Source organism: Cervus canadensis, chromosome 28 (genome assembly GCF_019320065.1).
Source record: "Cervus canadensis isolate Bull #8, Minnesota chromosome 28, ASM1932006v1, whole genome shotgun sequence".
Lineage (NCBI taxonomy): Eukaryota > Metazoa > Chordata > Mammalia > Artiodactyla > Cervidae > Cervus > Cervus canadensis.
Genome location: NC_057413.1, coordinates 25,949,790 through 25,973,646, shown reverse-complemented (window position 1 = coordinate 25,973,646; position 23,857 = coordinate 25,949,790). Strand labels below are relative to the sequence as shown.

The 23,857-nt window shown below is 38.1% G+C and overlaps 1 pseudogene; it reads left to right on the top strand.

The window, feature by feature from the left end:
- Positions 1–2,786: 2,786 nt before the first annotated feature.
- Positions 2,787–12,662, top strand: LOC122429979 (annotated as a pseudogene).
- Positions 12,663–23,857: the final 11,195 nt, after the last annotated feature.

Genomic DNA, 23,857 nt, shown 5'->3' with positions numbered 1-23,857 from the left:
TTGTTTAAAATTATATAACTATCATAAGGGCTGTAAGATAGTTTTTCAATAGCATTCTGTTTTATTTTAAATTGAAGTATAGTTGATATACAATATTATATGATACAGGTATGCAACATAGTAATTCACAGTTTTTAAAGGTTATACTCCATTTATAGACATTATAAAATATTAGCTCCATTCCTCTCTTGTACAATATATCCTTGTAGCTCATTTATTCTGTATGTAACAGTTTGTACCTCTTAACCCCCTTCCCTTTGTTGCCCCTTCTCATTTCCCTCTTCCCACTGGTAGCCACTAATTTGTTATCTGTATCTGTGAGTCTGCTTTTTTGCTGTATTTCCTAGTTTGTTTTGGGCTTCCCAGGTGGCACTAGTGGTAAAGAACCCACCTGCCAACGCAGGTAGACATAAGAGATACAGGTTCGATCCCTGGGTTGGGAAGATTCCATGGAGGAGGGCATGGCAACCCACTCCAGTATTCTTGCCTGGAGAATCCTGGGGATAGAGGAGCCTGGCAGGTTGTAGTCCATAGGATTGCACAGAGTTGGACACGACTGAAGCGACTTAGCATACAAGCACACACTAGTTTGTTTTAGTTTTTAGATTCCTCATAGAAGAGCTATCATACAATATTTGTCTTTCTCTCCCTGACTTCACTTAGTATAACACCACACCAATTCCATCCCTGTTGCTGCAAATGGCAAAATTTCATTATTTCCTTGGCTATATATATCACATTTTCTTTATCCATTCATCTGTTGATTGACACTAAACTTGCCTCCATACCTTGGCAATTATAGTTAATGCTGCGTGAATCTCTTTGAATTAGTGTTTTCTTTTCTTTTTAGATACATAGCCAGGAATGGAATTGCTGGGTTCTATTCTTAGTTTTATGAAAAATCTCCATGAAATCTTCCACAGTGGCTATACCAATTCACATTCCCACCAACAGTGTATGAGTGTTCCCTTTTCTCTCCATCCTCTCCAACACGAGTTCTTTTTGATGATAGCCATTCCTACAGGTGTGAGATTATATCTCATTGTGGTCTTAATTTGCGTTTCTTTGATGATCAATGATGTTGAATATTTTACATGTGCCTGCTGGCCATCTGTATGTCTTCTTTAGAAAAATATGTATTCAGGTCTTTTGCTCATTTTCAAATTGGGTTGTTTGTTTTTTTTTGTTTAATTTTGAGTTTTATGAGCTGTTTATATATTTTGGATATTAATTCCTTGTCATTCATGCTATTAGCAAATATTTACCATTCAGTCTTTTCATTTTGTGAATAGTTTCCTTTACTGTGCAAAAACTTTTATGTTTAAATAGGTCCCACTTGTTTATTTTTGCTTTTATTCCCTTTGCTTTAGGAGACAGATCCATAAAGTTCTGCTATGATCTATGTCAAAGAATGTTCTGCCTATGTTTTCATCGAGAACTTATATGGTTTTTGGTCTTACATTTAAGCCTTAATCCATTTTGAGTTTATTTTTGTGTATGGTGTTAGAGAATGTTCTGATTTCATTTTTTTACATGTAGCAGCCCAGTTTTCCCAGCACTAATTATTGAAGAAACTGTCTTTTCTTCGTTCTATATTTTTGTCTCCTTTCATAGTGTTCTATTTCTTGAACACACCATGATAAATTTAATAGCAAGGTCTTCTCATCTCTTTCCTTAGGATAAAGCACAAAAGGAGATGTATTTAGGGGACATATTTCCAGTATAATGAGGAAATCATAATGAGCACTGGGAGCATAAGATTGAACACATTTTCATACAAATAATAATTATGCTAAAGCTGAGTTATTGTGCCAAAGATTGACTTTAAGTCCTTTATCAATTCTTCAGTTCCCTGCATATTTTGATTTGGACAGTTAGCCTTTTCACACTGTTAGATTGTGCACTCTACAAAGGTATCTTTAATACCTTCTAGTCCACAGAGATTGTCTCTTTTAAGCTTCTTTCTCTATGTGTTTTCTGGAGGTGTCAATAAAGTCAATGACAGCATCAGGAGACATATTTGAAAAACCTTTTCACTCAGGTTAAATTATTGACTAAACTTTCTTTAGTTTATTGAGACATCTTAAGCTGTTAGGAGGGACAGGCTGCTGCCTAATCAACAGTTATAATTCTGTCGTATCATCAGTTACCAGGAGATGCTGTTCCTTGAGGAGTCCACAGAATCACAGCACTTTTCAGTACTGAAGTAACTGAAAGGTCACAGTGCCTTCATTTGAACTGTAGAGGGTAAGTAATTTTCCCAAATCTGTAAGACTAAGTTGCAGTGCAACAAAGGACTGATTAAAAGTCTCCTAACTTGCAATCATTTTCTATCCACCACCTCAACTTCTAAACACGTCTACACATACATTTGCCAAAATAGCTCTTTCTCCAAATGCAGAGGAAAGAAACAATCCTAAAAGTCAAACTTGTGTATGTTAATAATACACTGGTCAGCATACAGGTGGCTCACAACAGGGGCCCAATTAAAACATTTCATATGTGACTGAACAAACCTTTGAAGCAGTAGATGAAAACAATCCTTTTAAAGGAGGAAATTGTAAAGTTTCAGAAGAGGACTCTCATACTAATTCTCTGATCAGCAACTGATGATGCTTCTCGTCTCTGGTGCTGATTGGTTCTCCAGCACTGAGATCACCCAATCCAGGAGCACAGATATGAGCCCTTTGTTGGTATCACTTGGAAAGTGGGTGGAGGAGGGCTCAAGTCTTTACTGAGTGAGACTTCCCTGCTCCTCTACACCTTGTCTTTTCCTGTTCTCCAGCATGATGTGACTGTGTTTCCCCAGAGGTTCCTAGATGGCAGCTCTGACAGTGATACTGATGGTGATGAACCCATCAGCAGGCCCAAGCCAGGGACACCCCACATAAGTGCCTATCTTGCAGGGGGGTGAGCTATCATGGGATGGGGGAAGGAATGGAGCTAGCTTTTGTCACTGTGTTCAGGCCATGTCCCTTGAAATTGTGACATATTCTTCATACCTATATATAGTGGCTAAGTTGGGTCTGAATAATTGGTAACATTTCTGATGTTCATATGTAACATTAGTGTGCCTTATGGTATATGTCAATATATAGGGGAAATTTTAATTCATTTCACATTTATTATTTGAAAATTTTCACAAAGATTTACACTATGTACTAGACATGATGGCCATGTGTTGAGGAACATGAATTCTTCTCTGGAGTTTATTATCAAGTTGAGCTTTGGTTGCCAAATAAAATATAGGACCGTCAGTTATATTTAAATTTGAATTTCAAATAAGCAACAAATAATTTATCCAGAATCTTTAATTGGGCACACTGTATTTTTATTTGCTAAATGACACATGGCCGAGGGATGATTACTATATAGACAGAACATGACTGTGGACTAACATTGTTAACCACAACCATGTAGGTTGATACATACAAGCTATAGTGAGCAGCAACTTCACACTTTATTTTTTGACTTCTTGTCTGTCAAGTAGGACCTCAGAGGATTTGTGAATAGTAAGACGTGGATGGTCTGATCCAGGTTCCTCTCCTCCCTACAATCATACCTAAAGGGCCAGAGATTAGGAAGGTCTGTTCAGTTTTAGTAAACTGTCTAATTGAGAAAGTCATCTTTTCTTTGTTTCCCCCTTGCTGAGGGAACTTGATTACAGAAGTGAGAGTTCTGTATCTGGCCAAGGCTGTCAATTTGATATCTACTAGCATTATTGAGAGCAGGGAATCAAAAGTTAGAAAATGAGTTAGTTTGGGCCATTGTACTGGATGAAACGGCTATGGCTGAAATTTGCTACTAAATATAAGTAATGGCTCAGTGGAATGAAAATCAAGAAGGATGATGATGTGAGGAATAAATTAACATGGCTTAGTGACTGGTTGGGGTTTCCAGGTGGCACTAGTGGTGAGGAGACTTAAGAGGTGTGGGACTGACCCCTGGATGGGGAAGATCCCCTGGAGGAAGGCATGGCAACCCACCTCGGTATTCTTGCCTGGAGAATCCTATGGACAGAGGAACCTGGCAGGCAGTCCATGGTGTGGCAAAGAGATGGACACAACTGAAGCAACTTAGCACACATGCACTGACTTGTTGACAAGGCAAAGAAATCAGTAAACCTTCCTTTCAAACAAATGCAGTAACAAATGTGCTAGAAAAATAGCTTTGCACTGGGTCCAGATTTTTAAAAAACATATTTCATGTAACATCAATGTTTTTAACAGATACAGTATTCCATTTGAAATGCAATTCTCAGCACACCATCATTAACAGTGTTTTTCTTTTTTAATCATTGATTTCTCAGATGGTTTACCTCATGATTCTTATCCAGAGGCAGTACATCCGTTTCATCTCCTTCCTTTGCCAAAGCAACTTTAGGCAATATCTGGAGCTATTTTTTATTGTCACAACTGGGGGATTGTTCTGATATCTAGTGTGTAGAAGCCAGAGATGCAGGAAAACAGACTAAAATGTATAAAACATCACATTCACAACAAAGAATTACCTGATCCAAAAATGTCAGCAGTGTTGAAGTTAAAAACATTGGACTACACTGTGTTGTATATAAAAAGTCTGGACCCACACTTTTACTCACCTTTCAGTTCAGTTCCTTGTGGTTTACTTTACCATGTTTTTACCAAAAAACCTAGGCAGTTGTATACATTCACCATTTTCTTGAACTTGTTCAATCAATGCAAGTTCAGTTCAGTTCGGTTCAGTCGCTCAATCATGTCTGACTTTTTGTGACCCCCATGGACTGCAACACACCAGGCTTCCCTGTCCATCACCAACTTCCAGAACTTGCTCAAACTCTTGTCCAAAAGTCGGTGATGCCATCCAACCATCTTATCCTGTGTCGTCCCCTTCTCCTCCTGCCTTCAATCTTACCCAGCATCAGGGTCTTTTCCAATGAGTCAGTTCTTCATATCAGGTGGTCAAAGTATTGGAGCTTCAGCTTCAGCATCAGTCCTTCCAATGAATATTCAGGACTGATTTCCTTTAGGATGGGCTGATTGGATCTCCTCACAGTCCGAGGGACTCTCAAGAGTCTTCTCCAGCACCACAGTTCAAAAGCATCAATTCTTCTGTGCTCAGCTTTCTTTATGGTCCAACTCTCACATCCATATATGACTACTGGATAAACCATAGCTTTGACTAGACAGATTTTGTTGGCAAAGTAATGCCTCTGCTTTTTAATAAGCTGTCTAGGTTGGTCATAGCTTTCTTCCAAGGAGCGTCTTTTAATTTCATGGCTGTATCACCACCTGCAATGATTTTGGAGCCCAAGAAAATACAGTCTGTCACTGTTTCCCCATCGATTTGCCTTGAAGTAATGGGAACAGATGCTATGACCTTAGTTTTTTGAATGTTGAGTTTTAAGCCAGCCTTTTCACTCTCCTCTTTCACTTTCATCAAGAGGCTCTTTAGTTCCTCTTTGCTTTCTGCCATAAGGGTGGTGTCATCTGCATATCTGAGTTTATTGATATTTCTCCCGGAAATCTTGATTCCAGCTTGTGCTTCATCCAGCCCAGTGTTTCTCATGATGTACTCTGCATGTAAATTAATTAAGCAGGGAGATAATATACAGCCTTGACATACTCTTTTCCCTATTTGGAACTAGTCTGTTGTTCCATGTCCATTTCTAACTGTCGCTTCTTGACCTGCATACAGATTTCTCAGGAGGCAGGTCAGGTGGTCTGGTATTCCCAACTCTTGAAGAATTTTCCACAGCTTGTTGTGATCCACACAGTCAAAGACTTTGGCATAGTCTATAAAGCAGAAGTAGATGTTTTTCTGGAACTCTCTGCATTTTTATTTTTTACTTTATGTAATGTTTTTCAATATTGCAAGAGTTCTTCACAGTCTGTTAACTTTCAACAACTTGCTTTTGTAAGTCATAAGTATTAGTGACTGCACAAATTTTTCAGTAAAATGCTTCAATCTTCTGTGGCATTTGTATATTCTATGTTATTGAAAGGGCTTCCCAGGTGGCTCAATGGTAAAGAATCTGTCTGCCATGCAGGAGACACGAGTTCGATCCCTGTGTCAGGAAGATCCCCTGGAGAATAAAATAGCAACCCACTCCAGTATTTTCACCTGGGAAATATGGACAGAGGACGGTTTGTGGGCTACAGTCCATGGGGTCACAAAAGACTCAGTCACAACTTAGTGGCTAATCCACATATTGAAATTGCTAAATTTTTTCATTTATTCATCTTAATCACAGGGTTATTCTTTAACTCTGTTTTGACATTTTCACAGTTCAATTAAACAGAAAGATAAAACAAAAATATATACATATATATGATATAAAGGTGTATTTATGCATGTGTGTGTTAGTAACTCAGTTGGGTCCAACTCTTTGTGACCCCATGGACTGCAGCCTGCCAGGCTTCTCTGTCCATGGAATTATCCAGGCAGGAATACTAGAGTGGGTAGCTTTTTGCTTCTCCAGAGGATCTTTGCAACCCAGGGGTGAACCTATGTCTCCTGTATTGCAGGCAGATTCTTCACCGTCTGAGCCATCAGGGAAATCCTGAATATATGCATACATATATGTATGATGTTTAAAATATTGAAAATATAGAAGCACATATGATGATAAGAACTGAGACACATCTAACCTCAGGTCAGATCTTCCAAATGGATTTTTGCACCAATTAAAAAAAAATCTGGTTTTCTGAATTTTTTGATTTAGAAATGTTGTTGTGGGATTGTGGACCTGTATTGTGATGTTGCTTTTAATATCCTCAAAACTCTTCAGTAGTTTCTCTTTATTGATTCTGTAAATCCAAAATCCTAACACACCCAGCTCCCTGTGATTTCTCATCTTTACTCTCCTTCCTCTCATTCTCAGTGCTCCAGTGAACTGTTTTCTTGTCATTTCTTGAACTGATGAAGAAATTCATCAATTATTTCATATTTTGGTTCATTGTATTATTTTATCTAAAATGTGACTCCTTTTCCCCAAAACTGAGATTCATACCCACTCTTCCTCTAGCTCATATCCACTTAACCTTTCATATCACATCATCGCATCTTCCTTTAGAGATTACTTCTTTGGCACCCTAATGTAATTTAGATCATCCTGTAATTCTCTGTTATAGATTTTCACATTTCTCTTTTGACATTTCTCACTCTCATTTAAATCCTTGTATGGTTGAATTTTTTCCATTACTTTTACTAAATATTGAGCTTCTTTGGATTCCTAAGGGGCAGCACAGGCCTGAAGCTCACCAGTAAAGAAGTAAGTACTCTGGAGGAAGAGCTAAAGAACTTGTGGGGGTGAGAGGAAGGAGTCATGAGTGTCTTTCTTGTCGGGGCTTCAGGGAAGAGTGGTGATGGGGAAAATCCTGGTCCAGCTCAGGCTCGAAGGGTTCTAGTCAACCAGTGAAGCCACTTGGAGACCTAAGGGGTCTCCTCTGCCCACCTTCGCCTCCCTCCACTGTAGGCAGATGAAAGAAGAACCCGTGGTAGTTGAGGGGTGGTAGTTGAGTGGTGCCTGTGGAGCCAATGAGGGAGTCCTAGTGGCCCTCCTGCGCTTGGGCAGCCCTCATTGGTGGCCATCACATCAGTTCCTTCCTGGAAGCCCACCAGGGTGACCAGATCCTTCTGTTCCCACAGCACATTTCATGGTGCAGGGCAAGTCCGAGTATCATTTCTCCACCCAGACTGAGCAGGTGTGGTTCTTGGCCAGATACTTCTATAATTAGAAGGAGTTGGCGCATTTTCACGGCGACGACGTGGGTGAGTTCAGGGCAGTGACCAAGCTGGGCAGGCTCTTCGCTGAGAGTTGGAATCACCAGAAGGACTTTGTGGAGTGGACGTGGGCTGTGGTGGACACGTTCTGCAGACACAACTACTGGCTTGGTGAGAGCTTCACGGTGCAGCGGCAAGGTGAGTGTGGGGGTGGGCAACCAGGGGACTGGGGACAGTGTGTGTGTGTGTGTGTGTGTGAGAGAGAGAGAGAGACAAAGAGACAGAGAGACTGAGTCCCAGTGAATGTGTTGTATTATGAGCAAGTATGCTTAAGGAGGGTTCCTGTGAGAGCATGTTGCCTGGAGAAATGAAACTTGGCTTGCCCTGCACCATGAAATGCTCTGTGGGAACAGAAGGATCTGGTCACCCTGGTGGGCTCCCAGGAAGGAACTGACGTGATGGCCACCAATGAGGGCTGCCCAAGCGCAGGAGGGCCACTAGGACTGCCTCATTGGCTCCACAGGCACCCCTCAACTCCCACGGGTTCTTCTTTCATCTGCCTGTGCGACTTAGTCAGTTATTGTGAAAGGAAAGAGACAGTGTGTGTGGTGGGGGGAGTACCCTGGAATCTGGGAGGACCAAGAGGGTGGGTGTGTGTGTGTGTGGGGAGGGAGTGATGAAGAAGGGAGACTCCAGGTATCCTTGATGGTCCTTGTGGGAGAAAATAGGTGCAGGAGGGGAGTCAACACTGGTGGGTGGGTGGTTAGAGATGTGGGAGGGGACTTCAAGGTGTCTGTGGTTGGGGGGAGAGTTTGGGGGAGGAGAGGTGAGGAATGTTCAAGGATTGGGAGCATGTGAGGAGAGTCACAACTTGCTCTAGGTACACACCTTTTTAATACTGACCCCCCAGAAATAAGTGTGCAGGCGTCTGCGTGCAGAAGCATTTCATTGACAAAGAGCTAGCAGACTAATTCTTGAGAGATGGGGAACTTCCGAAGCACTTCTGATTATTCTAAGGCTTTGTTTATGTCTAAGTTTCTTGCTTTTTTGGTTTTCTTTATATGTACTTTTACATAGTTGAAATGCTTATGAAACCAGCTTTCTGAATTATGTTGATAACTTTGCCACTTAACACACTGTTACTTTTTTCTATAATGAATGTTAGTAGTATTTCTGTGGTTACATATTATTTAGTTTTATAGTGGTAAAATATACATTAAATTCCCTTTTGTTAGATATTTCTTTCATTATTGCCAAATACTTAGTTTAAAATTTACTTTTTAAAATTTTTAATTAAAAATATTTTGTTTCCAAGGTTCTTGAACATTTCTCACATATTTATTGGCTAATTGTTATTACTGCCTTAAGAATTACCTATTGTCTCTTATCTCTATGGTCCTAGTATTTTCCTCTGTGATTTTATGGGTTCTCTATGTGTTAAGATTAACACATTGATGATTTTCTCCAGTTTGTGGGTTATATTTTGATTCAGTTAATTATTTTCAATTTTAGAAATTTAAATATTTTAATTTAATGTAATAGACTGAGAAAATGTTAGTAATGGTTTACCATTGATCTTAAATCTACTATTTTTGTGAAACTGTAAAAATGTTTTTCGCCAGGTTTCTCCTTCTTCTGTTGTTGTTCTTCTTTTTTTTGTAAACTGTGTTTATTGTGGCTGGTGGAGTTAAGAATGAGGCATTAAGACCATGTATCAGTGAATTCCAAACCCTGCCCTAAACTGAGATGTTCTAAAGTGTGAGTGCCTGGACATGGCTTTCCCAGGATTTCATATTCTGTCTCTACACTTACCCTACTAATCTTTCCTAAGTTATCCACACTACTTTGAACCATATTTTCTCTCTAATGAAACAAAAATAATATATAGCTAACACATATTGAAGGCTAAATTCCAGTTGTGGCTTAACATACTTTAGGTGCAGTCATCCTCAGATAACCTTCAGAGATCACTTTGTATTATTAACCTCCTTGGTAGGTCATAAAGCTGAGGCACAGAGAATGTGAATATTACACTAGGATCAATCAGTAAGAGAGAGAGCTTGGAACTGAACCCAGGCAGCATGGCTACAGAAGTTGTGCTATTAATGAATACACAGTTGCTTTGCAAAAAATTGTAAACACTTCAATTGAATAATGAATAAATGGTTCTTTGGATAAAGAAACCCACAAATTTCCTCCACATCTCTCAGATCTAATGGGTTCATGCTGTAAGGATTAAAGACAAGGCTCATGGCACTAACTGCAGTTTAGTCACATGGCCAGCTCTAGCGAGGCCTGTCCAAGTCAGCAATCTGGATCAGCAGACTAAGTGAAGAAAGGCAGCCAGTCAGGGAGACTTACTCTGTCTCCTTCACTTAGTCCCTCTGCTTTTTCTCTCCTAGTGGAGTCTACAGTGACCGTGCATCCTGCAAAGACCCAGCCCCTGCAGCACCACAGCCTCCTGGTCTGCTCTGTGAATGGTTTCTATCTGGGCCACGTTGAAGTCCGGTGGTTCTGGAACGGCCACGAAGAGGAGGCTGGAGTGAGCTCCACAGGTCTGATCCAGAATGGAGACTGGACCTTCCAGACCGTGGTGATGCTTGAAACAGTTCCTCAGAGTGGAGAGGTCTACACTTGCCAAGTGGATCACCCCATTCAGATGAGCTTTATCACAGTGGAATGGAGTGAGAAGCGTTCTGATCTCATAAGTTCCTCACCCACCATGGAGGGGGCTTGCTTACCTCTGAGTGTCAGATTCTCCTTGCTCCACACCATATTTTTTTATTTGCTTCATGCTCTTCTCTTTCTTAGCACAAATTGTTGGGGAGTAGCTCTGTGGTATCTTGTGACAGAAACCCTCTGATAGTTTACAGATACGCTTTGATAGTTTCTATCAATACCTATACCTGCTGGTGAGACAGTTCTCCTGGCAGGCAGAGAAAAGGTGTCCCTGCCCTGAGTCTCCATGATATCACAGTTTATGGTCACCCCATGGCCCAAGGCATCAGTCCCCTTTGTTGGGCTGGGCTTGTACATCTAATGCTGTTGTTCTGGGTTCACTGTTATTTGAGAAGGAGTACATCCTCTACAATGTAGGGACCTTCTTGATATGAGAGGAGTCCAGTCTCAGTGCTGCCTTTTATTAGCTCTGTCATGCTAGGCAAGCTACTTAACATCTTTGAGTCCCAGGCTCCACATCCATGAAATGTTGAAGTCATGGCTTTATGTCAGGGTTGTGATGTTTAAATGAGTTCAATGCCTTAACCTCATAGCTACTGTGTGTGATTTTTAATCTCTTTTTCATAATGACCAAGTATTCTAATTCTTCTAGGCAACCTTCTTCTCCCATCCTCAAAGCTTAGGGAAGTTGGATTGGATAGAGATCACCAAAACTGACTTCTTTTCTAGAGGCATGATCTGACTCTGCTCGGAGCAAGAGTCAGGGGCTTTGTTCTGGGTCTTCTCTTCCTTGGGATCAGGCTGTTGACATACTTTAGGAATCAGAAAGGTAAGGAACCTGTTGGCAGCTGATACTTTTGAGTGAAGAAATTTGGCTTTGCTCAGTTAGTTCTCTGTATATCAATGGTCTCATCTAAAGCCTTTCCTTCCCCTGCGTGCATGCCTGCTAAATCACTTTAGTCATATCCGACCCTGTGATCCCATGGACTGTAGCCTGCCAGTCTCCTCTGTTCATAGGATCCTCCAGGCAAGAATACTGGAGTGGGTTGCCATGCCCTCCTCTAGGGGATTTTCCCCACCCAAGGATCGAACCCACTTCTCTTATTTTGTCTCCTGCATTGGCAGGCAGGTTCTTTACCACTAGATCTACCTGGGAAGCCCCTATTGACCTCAATTTCTTGAAAGTCTAGGATTCAATAGGTCTTGGAAACTTAGAAACTTATGTATGAAACACAAGAAATTATGGCATTTAGAGATAAGAAAAGGTTAGCATGCATGGTGATTTAGGGTAGAGACCCTGGGACAGAGGGACACTAAGGCTGATGAAATCACATTCCATTTGTGAGAGGAAAGCTTAATGCTCTTGATGTCTACTCTCCTGTCTGGCCTTCCAGGTTGGCCTCATGTGATGTGGGCTGTGGTGTTAGAGAAATCTTAGAAGACTGATCTGGGTCTGGGGACATTGTGTTTTGGAGACTGACTTTCCTCCATTTATTATAAATATATCTCTTCTCTTCTCTTTCCGAAAACACTGTGGACTTCAGCCAACAGGTAATGCTCTTTAATTCTCTTTTAAACCAATATTTACTCTCTCCATAACAGATGGTAGGGGTAACAAGACTGGAAAGAGAAATAATGGAAAAGATTTTGAATCAGACTTCTGATCAGGCAGTTAATACTAAAGCTTCTTCTCTCCACTAAACTGGAAGGACTGTGCTCTAAGGTAGCTTTGGCTCAGGAAGATATAAGAATTTGCTTTCCTTTTTAATATAATGCTTTAACTTGATGTCCTGAAAGAGCATGAGTGCACGCGCGTGCACATGCACACACACACACACACACACACACACACACACACACACACACAAAGCCTGCGTGCAGAGTTAGATCTGAAAACAACCCTCTTCACTGTCTTTTGCAGGACTCCTAAGCTGAAGTGAAGATGGCAATGCTCAAGCAAAAACCCTCTACCAGCTTCTTTGCAGCATGAAAAGGTTTCCTGATTAGATTTTACTCTTCTTCAGAGAGTGCTTTCTTAGGATCTGGTTTGCTCCTAGTCCAGTGACCCTGTTGAAAATGTTCTCCTTGATGGCTTCTTCAGTCCCCAGTCTTAACCTGGAAGTTCTTAAATTGAAGGCAACACCTTATCTTCATTTTTCCTAGCTCCTTTTTGTTTTCAGCTTTTACTGCTTTCTGTGTATCTGAACTCTTCTTCTGCCAACATTACTTTAAAATGTCTTTATCAATAAATATGGAGTGAAAATCTTCTGCTTCACAAAGCATCAGGGAGTAAAATGTAGAAGGAAAAATGTAAAGAAAGAGTTCATTGCAACCTAATGATGTTTTTATTTATCTTCTGGTAGTTTGGTCACATTTGAAAGGTTCTTTGCTTTATATACTGTCCACCTGCAATGCAGGAGACCTGGGTTTGATTCCTGGGTTGGGAAGATCCCCTGGAGAAGGGAAAGGCTACCCACTGGCCTGGGAATTTTGCACGGACTGTACAGTCCGTGGGGTCGCAAAGAGTCGGACATGACTGAGCGACTTCCGTTTCGTTTTCGTTAGTTTTTACTTATGTTTTCTACATTCTGCGATTAGGTATGTTTCTCCTGAGCCAAGAGAAAGTCCTTTATGAACCCATTTCACTGTGGTCTCCTGCATCTTTGTGTTCTCAAAGACAAACACAGACATTCCTTTACACCATGGAATACACAAAGTGAAACTGTTAGTTGTTCAGTTGTGCCCGACTCTGTGCAACCCCATGGACTGTAGCCCGCCAGGCTTCTCTGTCCATGGAATTCTCCAGGCAAGAATATTGGAGTGGGTTGCCATTTCCTTCTTCAGGGGATCTTCCCGACCCAGGGATAGAACCCACACCTCCTGGCTTGTAGGCTAATTCTTTACTGCCTGAACCACCAGGGAACAGAAAGGGAACAACAAATATAAGAAATGCAGATACCTTGTATGGATATGCTACCCTCAGAATTTTAAAAATCTTTCTCTTTTGTCTCTTTTTAAAATTTTTTAAAAGAAAGTTTCGAAATCTGAAGACTTTTTGAGCTCCTTTTTTAGTAGACTAATCATGGGCTTCAACATATCAATCATTTTCTGTCAAGTATAAACTAGCAACAGGCTGACTTTTTGGCTGGGATTACCTCCTTCCCCATAAAAATATCTCAAGCTGTAAGACAAAAGCCACAACTCTAGTGGAAAAGATGAATCTGGGAGCCCTTCAGATTGTGTGATAAGCTTATTGTCTGTCACAGGAAAATCCTATATGGACCCATCTTTGCAGAAATCGGAGCCAATGCTGGGAAATAAAGAATATATGAATACAGTAGTGTACATTCCAACAATGAAATGCTGGGTAGCCTGCCTAACAATGAGACTACCTTACTGCAGAGTAGTTTCCCAAATTTGTTTGTAGTCGGATTGAAGAGAATTATAGAATATACACCTTCCTATTTAATAATAAAGAGGGGAAGAATAGAAATATATAGCTATATGCATTCATTTTCTCTCTTTCTCTCGTTCATCTATCTATCCATCCACCCATCTACTGTCTACTTACATTTGTACATAAAAACAATGGAATTTTTTTTTAAACTTATACCTACAGGGATAAATGAGGGAATAGCAGGAAGGGGACAGAGAAGAAAATTGGACTTTTCTGTATGTATCTTATTTCATATTTTAAGTTGAACTGCCCTTGTCTTGCAAATCTCTACAAATCAGAAATGTAAATATAGACCACAATAACTTGAGACTGAGCCAATCAGGGAGAACCTGAAATCAAAGGAAAAAAAGGGAGAGGAGGTCTTTTTAAACTGAAACCCTGGGAAGGCTACCTCACCTAAAGTCTAATTCATAGTCTCCTTAAAGGTTTATCCAGGAGAAACACAAATCTTAAGTCTTTTCTGCAAATAATAAAGCTTTAGTCATCAGAGCCAATAAATAAATAAATAAAATTTTACAAGTATATGATTAGAAAGATCTTAGAAAAGTAAATCAATATTTTTTTGACCCTTGAATAAATCATTGTGAAACTGTAATTGTAAGTCAGTATATAGTTCTAAATTCCATATATTTGAATAATATTAAGGAGTTGGATAGCTTTCAGAGAAAGGTAACTCAGTTGGTTAAAGTGAAAGTGTTAGTCACTCAGTTGTGTCCAACTCTTTGTGACCCCATGGTCTGTCCCTGAAAATCTCTAGGCAAGAATACTGAAGTGGGTTACCTTTCCCTTATTCAGGGGATCGTCTTGACCCAGGGATCACACCCAGGTCTCCTGCATTGTAGGCAGATTCTTTATTGTCTGAGCTACCAGGTATTGTTTGAGAAGATGGTTAAGTCCTGCTATTGTATTCTATCTAAGGAGTCATTTCCAAATGTAAATCAAATCTATATACTAGATAATAGATTGAGCAGTTCATTTCAAAGTAATAGTCATTTGAAGCAATTTCTCCACAGTCAGGGACAACTATTATTTTATTTTCAAGAAAAGGTTATTTTATGCATATATTAATTATACAGTTTTTATGTGAAATAGGATATTGTTCTGTAGGAGTTTGATAAGCTGATAATAATATCTCCAATATACATTCAGTTAGGATAAATTCTGTTTAATCTCAAGGTTGCAACTTTATTCTCACGTTGTTCTCTGAGAAGAAATGAGTAATTATTTTATTTAATACCTTTGCTATGAAATTATAATGTAGAATTAAAGTGTATGGCATGAACATTTCACTGAAGATGATTTTTGCTACTAGTAAAAGAAAATCCAATCAACTTTATTTTTCTTTATTATCTCACATAACATATTTGAGGTAAGGAATCTCCAGAGGTGGTTAATTTATCCTCAATAATCTTAAATAAAGTGGGAAAAGAGAATTGCTTCTTCTCCTGCACTTTTATAAGGAGCAACTGAGTTTTTCCTAGAGTGTTTCCAGTAGACCCACTTCCCCATGTACTGGGAGGACCCTGGATCACAATGGCAGCTCAGACAAAACTGTGATTTACCACTTATCATGTGACCCTGTCTCCCCTAATACATATGGAAGAGCAGGAGCAAATCCATTTTAATTAGAAAGAAAAGAACGGTAGAAGGGGTAGGGGAGAATGATTTTAGGGTAAGAAAACTATAATATCTGGCTGTATTAGAGTATATTTTTAAATTATTTCCTCATGAAAGATAATAGATTCTTTTTCTCATTTTTAGTTTATTTAAGATGATAGATTCTTAAAAGACAACATCAATTCAGTTTTTTTAACACTGAATATTAAATTCCAGCCATACTCAAACCCCCAACTCCAAAAGCAAAAGGGTTATTATTTGTTTGTTTTAGAACTTAATATACTGATTCTTATCTTTATGAGGAAAGATATATTTCCCAGAGAAATTTTTGAAAAAAGACACATAATGAGAAGTGACTAGCTTTGTTGTTGTTGTTTGGTTGCTTAAGTCGTGTCTGACTCTTTAGCGACCTCATGGACGGTAGCCTGCCAGCTCCTCTGTCCATGAGATCTCCAAGGCAAGAATACTGGAGTGGGTTGCTATTTCCTCCTCCAGGATTCTTCTCTACCCAGGGATCAAGTCCATGTCTCCTGCATTGGCAGGTAGATTATTTACTGCAGAGCCACCTGGGAAACATGATTAGCTTTATGAGATGCTAAAACATACTATATATCTATAGTAAGATGTACCTTCTTTTGCATTGTTTCATTATTCATTATAAACACCAGTAATAGAGTCCAGATGATACCACTGACCAACTGAGGTTTAGTTTAGCACAGAGAGTTTCAAGTTGTTGGTAATATGTATCCCGAGCTCATTCCTTTCAACAAAATGGTTCCCTGATAAATAAAAATTGAGAAAGCAAAAAAAAAAAAAAAAAAAAGAGAGAGAGAATGTAAAAATTAATAAAATAATGGTTATTATTATTTCCTTAAGGAGTATGTCAAGGCTGTATATTGTCACCCTGCTTCTTAACTTATATGCAGAGTTCATCATGAGAAATGCTGGGCCGGATGAAGCACAAGCTGGAATCAAGGTTGCCAGGGGAAATATCAATAACCTCAGATATGCAGATGACACCACCTCATGGCAGAAAGTGAAGAAGAACTAAAAGCCTCTTGATGAAAGTGAAAGAGGAGAGTGAAGAAGTTGGCTTAAAGCTCAACATTCAAAAAACTAAGATCATGGCATCTGGTCCCATCACTTCATGGCAAATAGATGGGGAAACAGTGAAAACAGTGGCAGACTTTATTTTCTTGGGCTCCAAAATCACTGCAGATGGTGACTGCAGCCATGAAATTAAAAGATGCTTCCTCCCTGGAAGGAAAGTTATGACCAACACAGACAGCATATTAAAAAATCAGAGACATTACTTTGCCAACAAAGGTCCATCTAGTCAAGGCTATGGTTTTTCCAGTAGTCATGTATGGATGTGACAGTTGGATTATAAAGAAAGCTGAGCACTGAAGAATTGATGCTTTTGAACTGTGGTGTTGGGGAGACTCTTGAGAGTCCCTTGGACAGCAAGGAGATCCAACCAGCCCATCTCAAAGGAAATCAGTCCTGAATATTCATTGGAAGGACTGATATTGAAGCTGAAACTCCAATACTTTGGCCACGTGATGTGAAGAGCTGACTCATTTGAAAAGACCTTGATGCTGGGAAAGATTGACGGCAGGAGGAAAAGGGGATGACAGAGGATGAGATGGTTGGATGGCATCACTGACTCAATGGACATGGGTTTGGGTGGACTCCGGGAGTTAGTGATGGACAGGGAGGCCTGGCGTGCTGCAGTCCATGGGGTTGCAAAGAGTTGGACACGACTGAGTGACTGAACTGAACTGAACTTAATCTCATTGTCATAATTCTATTTGAAGATGCAAAATCTTTATAGTTCCTGATGGGTAGCTGCTGCGAATGTATAATATTACAACTACTTTGAAAGACACTTGGGCAGTTTCTTAAAAAGTTAAAAGCTATATTTCCCATATGATTGAGCAGTTCTCCTTGGAATATCCTCAAGAGATATGAAAATATATGTCCTCACAGATAAATGTGTGCAAAAATTCATAGCCATATTACTCATAATCATCAAAACAGGAAACAATCCAAATATCCATCAGTTAGTGAGTGGATAAACAAAATGTGCCACATTCATTCAATGGAATAATTCAGCCATGAAGGAGACTAAATTATGTGAAATGGCAGTATTTAGAAGAAATGATGATACATATTACAAAACAGATGAGCTTAAAGAATACTGTACTAAGCGAAATAAGCCAGACACAAAAATCTATATGTCACATAATTCCGTTTATGTGAAGCATCTAGAAAAAGATAAATTTATAGACACAGAAATCTGATGAGGGAGGTATAGGGCTTTAAATATTTACTCTTACAATCTCCAACTGTGTATTTTCATCATTTATATAAGTCCCTTGATTTTTCCCAATAGTGTGTTCCAATTTTCAGTATAGAGGCCTTATTTATCTTTCTGATATATTTATTACTAGATACCTGCTACTCTTGGTTACTATTGCGAATGGTATCATCATCTTGACTTTGATTTTGATTTATTTCTGGTAAAGCAGAATATAATTGATTTTATGTATCCAGATATATTGTTAGTAATTAATTTATAAAATTGTCTATTATTTTTATGATCAAGATAATGGTAATTTTAATTCCTTTGCCACATCTTTGTATCTTTTATTTTTATTTTTTGGCATTTTTTATTGTCTAACAACTCTAGTACTCTAGATATCATGGGGAAATTTTAAAATATTTCACCATTGAGTCTGATATGTGCAGTGGGGTAGCTATCCTTTCTTAGACTGAAAAAAATTGCTCTTTAGTTCTAGTTTTTAATACTAGAGTAAAAATTAAATGCAAGTGTTGAATTCTGTCAATTGATATTTTGCAATTTAATCAAGATGGTCATATGTCTTTTCTCCTTCTTTCAGTTAATATAGTGATTTACATTAATTTTCAATTGTTAAAGCAACCTTCATTCCTGGAATAGGCTCCATATGACATTGATACATTTTGCTTTTTATATAGCACCTGATTTAATTTGTTAATATTTTCTTAAAGTTTGACATCTATGTTTATAAGAATGATGAGTCTGTAAATTTCTTTTTGTTTAGGGTCCTTGCCAGTTTTTGTTATAAAGACTATTCAGGTTTCATAAAAGTGTTTGAAGTGTCTTTTCTTTGCAAGTTTTCATTAAATTAGCATGGTTTCTTTCTTAAATATTTCAAAAAATTTACTGAAGAGCAGGCCATTTAAAAAATTATACAAAGAGAGATACTCAAGAGCATTATAAATAAATCAATGTATTCTAAAAAACATTCTAGTAACTCATATGAGGCAGAGAAAAGAAAAAATACATATTAAATATAGAAGAACAGATAGAAAACAATGATAAAATGGCAGATTTAAACCTCAACTAACAACTACAATAAATGTAAATGTTTACAACAGTGGAGATAGTCTCTGACCACTTAATGATGGTTCAACTTATGATTTTTTGACTTTTACAATGGTGCAAAAGTGATATACATTCATAAAAACTGTGCATTGAATTTTGATCTTTTTCTGGGTTATTAATATGCAGTATGATACCCTCTCAAAATGCTCGGCAGTGTCAATGACCTCCAGCTACCAGTCAGCCACACTTTCTTGAGGGTAAACAATCAGTACATTTACAACCATTCTGTACCCTACCCATAAAACCATTCTGTTTCCACATTCAGTACAGTGCTTAATATATTACAAGAGATATTAAATCATTGTTATAAAACAGGTTGTATGTTAGATGACTTTACACAACTATGGGCTAATATAACTGTCACATTTAAGTTCATTTCAGTTGCTCAGTTGTGTCTGACTCTTTGCAACCCCATGAACTGCACATGCCAGGCCTCCCTGTCCATCACCAACTCCCAGAGCTTGCTCAAACTTATGTCCATTAAGCTGGTGATGCCATCCAACCATCTCATCCTCTGTCATCTCCTTCTCCTGCCTTCAATCTTTCCCAGCATAAGGGGCTTTTCCAATGAGTCAATTCTTTGCTTCAGGTGGCCAAAGTATTGGAGTTTCAGCTTTAGCTTAATATTTAACATTTAAGTTAATTTAGGGTAAGCTATGATGGTCAGTAGGTTAGATGTATTAAATGCAATTTTGACATTTTCAACTTTTTTTTCTTGTTTTTGATGTTGTGATATTTTTTGTTGTTTTTGTTGTTTTGATATTTTCAACTAATCAGTACATAACCCCATCATAAGTAGAGGAAAATCTGTAATCAAACTGCTAGATGGATAAGATAATGACCCACTAATTAATGTCTATGAAAAAATTCTCTTCAATTACAGCAATATAGGTATGTTGAATGCAAAAAAAAAAAAAAAAAAAAAGGGTACAGTGTGCAAATATTATCAAAACAGAGCAAAAGAGTCTGTATTAATATAAGACAAAGTAGATTTCAGAACAAATAAAATTATCAGGAGCAGAGGAGGAGCATTGCATAATGATAAAAATATTCTCCACCAAGAAAACAGTGCAATACTAAATGTGCTGCACCCAACAATGGAGCCAAAAAATAGGTGAAGAAAAAACTGGTTGAACTAAAATGAGAAAAAGGCATATTCACAATTATAGCTGTAGATTTCACTATTCCTCTCAAAACAACTGAACAGAAACTCAAGAAGGATGGAAAAGAACTCACCAACACTATAAACAATAGGATCTAATTAGTATGTAGAGAACAATTGTCAGGGAATGTTTGACGGGAGGATTCCTACGTGCTGTCTCTCATGAGTCCTTTGTCCCTCTTCAAGCGGAACAGCACGCTGCTCCCAGGGACTGAGGTCATTGTGTGAGGCAGGCTTGGGTCTCCTTTAGTAAACATTTTCTTTAGGACAAAACTGCTTAGTCTCGTTCCCCTTTCTTGAGATATGGATTGCCTCCTGACCTTGTGACTAACATTACCCCTTGTTCCCTTGGTAACGGTTGCTGTACGTTTGGTTTTCTGATCTCTATCATTCCCGAAAGAAGTTTCTTGTACCACAGCCTATATATACTCATAGAAAAATCATTAAAGCACCTTTGCTCCATCAGAGGTTAGGTCCCCGGGTCTTTTCTCTCTCTTTCTCTCTCTCTCTCTCTTTCTCTCTTTCACTTTCTTATCGTCGACTCCATACCACAAGGTTCCAGTCCATTAAAGGACCCCAACAAACAATATTTACAGATCAATGTTTATAAATAATCCATAGATCTAAGTGGAGGTTTTATACTCTCAATAAAAATGTAAAAACAACATATCAAAATTTGTGAGATACAGCTAAAACAGTGCTTAGAAAGAAATTTGTAGCACTAAATGATGACTGTAGAGAAGTTGACAAATCTCAATAAAGTAAGTTCCCACCTAAAGGAACTAAAAAAGGAAAAGCAAAAAATTCAAGGCAGGTGGAAGGAAGGAATTAATTCAGATATGAGCAGATATTAATGACATTGATAACAGAACAATATAAAATATCAACAAAATGAAAACTGACTTTTTGAAAAGATCAATTACAATGACAAGCTTTTAGCAAGACTGATAAAGAAAATAGTATTTACAAGCATCAGGAATAAAACAAGAGATACCCACAGATACAGACACCAAAAAGTAATGAAGTGTTACTACAGACAGCTTTATACACAGAAATTTGATAACTTCTGTAAAATGGGCCAACTTCTTAAGAAGTGTAAATATAAAAATTCTCACAAGCTGAACTGGATAATCTGAACACCTCTACAACTATTTAAAAAATTTAGTTCCTTATATTTAAACTCAAGAAAAAGAAATCTCCAGAGCCAGGTGGTTTCATGTGATAGTTTTATAAAATATTTAAAGACTTAAAAATATTTCTAAAATAACAACTGAGTTTAGCAGGGTCACAGGATGCAAGATAAACCTACACACATCAATTCTATTTCTATATACTTGCAGTGAATACATGGAGTCAACAGTAACATATTATTAACAGTAAAATATTATGACCAATTATTAAAAAATGAGATAAATACATACAAACCTAACAAATACATATAGAACTTGTATGCTGAAAATGTTTTAGATGCTTGCTTAAATAATCAAAATTTGTAAATATTTGGAGAGACATACTATGCTCTTGTATTGACAGATTCAACATAGTAAACACACTAATTCTCCCCCTTCCCCAGTGATCTTTAGGTTTAATGTAACTCCTGTAGGTTTGTTGGACAACATTAGAAAGAGATGCCAAGACAAGGGGAGTAGCTCATTTTCCTACCTGGTGAGAATGACCAGTAAATTTATGTTTGAAGGTAAAAGCTTGTTTATCTACGATGATGAACTAATGGCAAAAGAACTGCTAAAATAATTCATTATTTATTTTGAAACAGACAACGTTTCAGATGCACACCTAGCATCTGGACAGTGGCTAGTGGAAAACCAAGGTGGAGTTTTAAAAATAATGTGGCCAGTACTTGTAATGGATAAAGAGGTGGATATTTTGCTAAAGCACAATGAACCCAAGATCTAAATCAAAGAGAAAAAAACAAAACTCTTTCTACATATGATATTAATGGATAAATCTATGAGAATTCTAGTTGATCTCTCTGTGACTACTGAACAGAAAACGTTCTAGTTCTGGGGCTTCCCTGGTGGCTCAGACAGTAAAGAATCCACCTGCAATGTTGGAGACCTGGGTTTGATCCCTGGGTTGGGAAGATCCCCTGGAGAAGGGAACAGCTACCCACTCCAACATTCTGACCTCGAGAATTCTGTGGACAGAGGAGCTTAGCAGGTTATAGTCTATGGGGTCACAAAGAGGCAGACACAACTGAGTGACTTTCACGTCACTTCACTCATGATCCAATATTTGAGCTTGTGTTATTTGAAGTCACATATATCTTGGTTCAGTCTGAAATGTACCATTTTCTACCCCCTGTATCCTTGCAAAGGTTATTTAACCTCCAACCATAATTTTACTCTTCTGTAGGATTAGAAAGAGTACTAAAATCACTGAAATGATGTGGGAATTATATTTCAAAAAGATGTATAAAAAGGTCCTTGTATAATTCTGGGTACAAGGTAAAGAGTGCAAAAATTGCTCAATTAGTTATAGTCATTTTTATTGCCAAGTGGTGAGTACTATTGCTAGAACTATTAATGCATCTAAAGGATAAATGCTTATCAGAACTGGGGTGGAGTGTAAATTAATGCTAAACTTTAGACAGATAGTTGGCCTCTAAAGTCCATTCTAAATCTGAGATATTACACTTATTCTAAAATAATGTGCAATAATTATCTAATATAGATTTATATGTTTAAAATTATGTGATTATGTCAGAAGGTATAATTCACAGTTTTCCCACAGTGTTCTCTTTTCTGAACACTCTGTAATGTATTCATTAGCAAAGTCTTCTTTTCTTAGGATAAAGCAAGAGAAGTTGATTAATAAGAGACATATCACCAGTAAAATGAGGAAATCCTAATGGGAAACAGGAATAAGGAATTCAACACTTTTTTTAGGTAAGATATTACATTTTGAAGCTGAGTTATCATGCCAACGGCTGACTTGAAGTCCTTTATCCTTCTCTCAGTCTCCTGCATACTATGATGTGGGCAGCTGGTTTTATTACCTTGTTAGATAACATGCTACAAAAAATACCTTTAAGACCCTCCATTCCACATAGGTCACATTATATATAAGTCCCTGTTTATCTTTGTGTTTTTTGGAGGTGCCACTAAAGTCAATCATAATATCAGGGACAAACCTGAAGATATTTTCATTTACATTAAATTATTGACTAATATTTAATTTCCTGTAGTTTATTGGAGACAGTCTTATCTGTAAGAAGGTATAGTCTATACTCTCCATACAACAGTTATAATTCTGTTACCAGGGACACTGTTGTTTCAGTTGTCCACAGAATCGCAGCATTTTTCAGAATTGAAATACTTGAAAAATTCAAGTGCTTTGTTTTCAGCAAGTTCAGTAATTTTTCCAAATCTCCAACACTAAATTATGATGCAAAAAGGATGAGCTCATAGGACTCTTAAAATGCAACAATTTTCTCTCCACTTCCTCAATTCCTCACACACTCACACCTACATTTGTCAAAGTATCTCAAGTAAGAGGAAAGATTTCCTAAAAGGCTCAAAGGAGTGACACATCAGTGACCAGCACAGAACCGGAGCACAAGAGGGGCCCAATTAAAATCTCTCAGATACAACTGGATCAAACCCTTAAAGTACTAAGTTAAAATAATCTTTTTTAATAGAGAAAATTCTAAGTTTCAGAAGAGGACCTTCCTATTGAATCTCTGACCAGCAAATGATGATGCTATCCATCTCTGATGCTGATTGGTTTTTCTAACACTGAGATTGCCCAATCCAGGAAGAAAGAGGTCATTGGTTAGTATTGTTTGGCC